The sequence below is a fragment of the Neophocaena asiaeorientalis genome, unplaced genomic scaffold (genome assembly GCF_003031525.2).
Source record: "Neophocaena asiaeorientalis asiaeorientalis breed wild unplaced genomic scaffold, Neophocaena_asiaeorientalis_V1.1 scaffold962, whole genome shotgun sequence".
NCBI classification, from domain to species: domain Eukaryota; kingdom Metazoa; phylum Chordata; class Mammalia; order Artiodactyla; family Phocoenidae; genus Neophocaena; species Neophocaena asiaeorientalis.
The window spans coordinates 354,225-358,232 of NW_020174277.1; the positions used below are offsets into that span (position 1 = coordinate 354,225).

Consider the following 4,008-nt stretch of genomic DNA (forward strand, 5'->3'; position numbering starts at 1 on the left):
ACTTAGCTGCCTGTCTTATATTTTTATTTGCTAAATCCGGCCACCCTAAATAGAAGTCTCATCTAGATACCCCTCCCCCGGGCAACTGCCCTTCAGCTCCAACACCCTTGCATCTCCTTACCTGTTTTATTTTCTTCAAAGCACTTACAACCACATGAAATTATGTTTATTGTTAGCCTCATCCACTAGTTAGAGAGAATGTTCCATGGTTCCTTGTGCAGAGAGACCTCAAGTATCTTGTTTCTGGCTGCCTCAGATACATGGAACATAGTAAATACAATTGCATTTGGATGAGTGAATGGATGAAAGAGTAAATGAGTTGAGTTTTACATACACACTTGCTTGTCTTGAATGTTTTATTTGAAGGGAAAAGCAGATAACTTCCAACATGCGTTTTCAGTTCAAGGTGTTTGATGCTCACATCTCAGCTCCCATCACCTCTTTTATCTGCTGCTAGACCCCTTCTCCTGACTTCGCCTTCCTTTCTGAAAATGACGTCCTGCTTTCCCACTCATTTTCCTGCCCACCTTCCCCTGCTGCACTGCCTGCCCCTAAGCAGGTCCCTCCCCTCTTAGCTAATTTCTTTGACTCTGACATTGCACAGAGACCAATCACTTTTGCTTTAAGTCTTCACAATGCAAATGCACCCCAGAAGATAACATTTGTCCATTCTTCTTGATGCAAATAAATTTATCAGATGCTTTCCTGGAAGCAGGTTTTGGTTTAGAGAAATGAAAGAGGAGGGAAGCTCCCGGAGCCGGTGATTGTGTACAGGAGCCTCGAACAGAAAAAAGTGGTTCAGAAAGGTGAGATCAGGGGTAAGTTTTCATTTTATTAAACCAGAGCCCTCTGTCTGCACTAACGCTTCTCAGCTCAGCTCCCGGCTGCCTTAAGGATTGTGGGCAGTCCCAGCTCTGTCCTTCCCTTTCACTATCAACCCCCTAAAGGGGTCAAGAGGACATTTTGGTACTGGTTTCAAACCTCTATCAGCTGCTGTTGGTAGGCACAGGAGAGGTTAGAGGAGCATCTCTTTATGGCTGGGTATCTGGCAGAGATAATGACCCAGGGTCAGTTCCCGGGCCTGGCACTGGACTGGGGTCCCCTCTGCCCTGTCCCCAAGGCAGGGCCCTAACTGGACGCCACGTGAATCCCAAGGGATGGAGCCTTGCAGGGGCTGAGACACAAGGCTCGCATTCCTGTAATCAACCAAACTGCTCCTGTGGGGCCTCCAGACTGATTGTAGTTTCCTTTGTGTGCAACTTAGAATCCGTGCTTCATATTTGGGTCAGAGCAACGGGAGGGGCACATGACTTACTTTAAAATTAGCCTCAAAATTCATTGTGTAACAGCTCTCATTGTCACTAAACGGAAGGCTTCCTGAGAGGATAAGCCAGCATTTGTAATTAAGTCTGTCTGGTGGAGTTATCTTGGAGAAAACCCTTTCAGTGTACCAGGACTCAACGTTTCCACCTGTAAAACGGGGTAGCTTTGTATGAAAGAAAAGAAAGGGCAACAAGAGTAACCACTTCATCCAGACCCCCTTCCCCCAACCACCACCACCACACACACACACACACAAACACACACATATATACACACACACTCACACACAAACTCACACTCACACACATACACATACACATAGACACACACACAAACACACATACACACACACTCACACACACACACTCACACAGAAATTCACACATACACACACATATACACACACACACAAACACTCACATACACATATACACAAACTCACACTTACATGTACACTCACACATACACACACACAAACTCACACAACACACACACACAAACACACATACACACACACAAACATACATACACACACACTTACACACATACACACTCACACAGAAATTCACACTCACATATACATACACATATACACACACTCACAAACTCACACTCACATATACACACACTCACTCACATACACATACACATAGACACACACACACAAACACACACTCACACACATACACACTCACACAGAAATTCACACATACACACACATATACACACTCACAAACTCACATATACACACACACACAAACACACTCACATACACATATACATGAACTCACACTTACATGTACACTCACACATATACACACACAAACTCACACAATACACATATACAAACACACATACACACACATATACACACACAAACTCACACATACACACACAGAAATTCACACTCACATATACATACACATATACACACACTCACAAACTCACACTCACAGATACACTCACAGACTCACACACAAACTCACACTCACATATACATACACATATACACACACTCACAAACTCACACTCAGATACACTCACAGACTCACACACAAACTCACACATATACACACACAAACTCACACTCACATATACACTCACACACACATACACATATACACACATGGTTATTAGAGTCATCAGCAGATAGAGAAAAACATCCCATCTAGTCCCCAAAAGATAGGACAAAAGCAGAGAAGGAAAGAAATGCTTACTTCCTAGATCAGGCCATCAGCAGAGTCCAGTGTTGATGTTCCGATAGTTTAGTGAGCTTGGAGAATATAGTTTAAGTCTTAAGAAAATAAACTTTTCTAACTATTTCTCCTGGGACAGGGAGATAGTCTTCTCACAAATTCAAAATCAGCAAAAAGAAACTAACATAAAAACATCCTGAGGGCTCTCTTTCTCCAAGGACAGATAGTTTCCCCAGATCTCTGATTCATCTTGGCAACATCTGCAAATAAACCCCAATGACCTAGAGGCTAAAGAGGTACAAAGAACTATGTGTGACTGTGTGTGCCTAAAATGTTTCTTTATAGCAGGAAAGGGTGTTCCCATGATCCACTGAGTTAGAAGAATAGGCAGTTGTAATTTACACCTCACTTCTGAGGTGGTGATAAGGAGCTGCAGGTTGAGGGAGAGGGTGCTAAAAGAATTGGGCCTCTTTTTTTTTTTTTTACATTTTACAGCCTTTCATTAAGCACATAAAACTGTACTATTTAATATATTTCTCCATGAACATTTTGTGAAATTCAGATCGCAGCATATCATTTACAAATCTTTCGTCTTTCTTCTGATCATCTACACCTTTTGCACAGTTCTTGAAAACAACATTGAAGTTGGCCTGAGGCTGGGATGGGCCAGTGAGATCAAGGAGAGGGTTTCCCCTCAGAATGTTTTGCATACGAATCCTTCCTTCTTCAGCCTTTTGTTCTCCTTCCTTCCTGGCCTGCTCTTCAGCTCCGCCTTCTTTAATTTTTTCCAGCTCCGCAAGAAGAGCTGCGGTATCATCATCATCGCCACTCTCCTCTTCAAAATCTTCATCTTCCTCACCTGTTAGAGGGTCGTGTGCATCGAGGTTGGCAGCGGGAATCTGGACCAACCAAGGCTTCTTTGACACTGAAGAGGAGGTTGTATGTTCTCGGGTTGGCCGGTCTCTGTTTTTTTCTCTTGCAGCAGCTCTCTCTCTCTTCCAACTCGCTCCTGAAATCACGGTTCCGAACTTCTCCAGGGGCATCCTGAGTGGTCTGTCTATATTTTATCTTTGCATGAGAGGGTAGGTCTCTGCTTGAATATTGCTTTGAGAGTTGGCTCAAATCACCTTCTCCTTTTCCTCTCCCCCCTCTTGCAGGTTCAAAAGTTGGCCTAGCTGCTGTTGTCATCTTCTACGAGTCTGCTTTCCTGCTGCCGCTCACTTTGGCAGAGCTCCGATGCAGTTGCCTCAGGAGATCATACAGACGCCGTTATAACTCTTGGCTCCCAGAAACCTCTGCGCCGGGCCTCTTTTTAAGTATGGGGACAAAGAGCACGTGACACTCAGCCAGAAGCCACCCGCCTGGATGAATCAGGCAGGGAGGCTTCCATGAGTGCTTAAAGGAGGTCTTTGTAGTCAGGAAGACCTGGGTCCAACCCCAGCTTACAAGACATGCAAGCTACTTTGCCTGTTTTACCCTCACTTTGCTC

The 4,008-nt window shown here is 44.2% G+C and overlaps 1 pseudogene; it reads right to left on the reverse strand.

Moving 5' to 3' along the window:
• Window positions 1-3,040: 3,040 nt before the first annotated feature.
• LOC112406856 (spliceosome-associated protein CWC15 homolog pseudogene) lies at window positions 3,041-3,719 on the reverse strand (annotated as a pseudogene).
• Window positions 3,720-4,008: the final 289 nt, after the last annotated feature.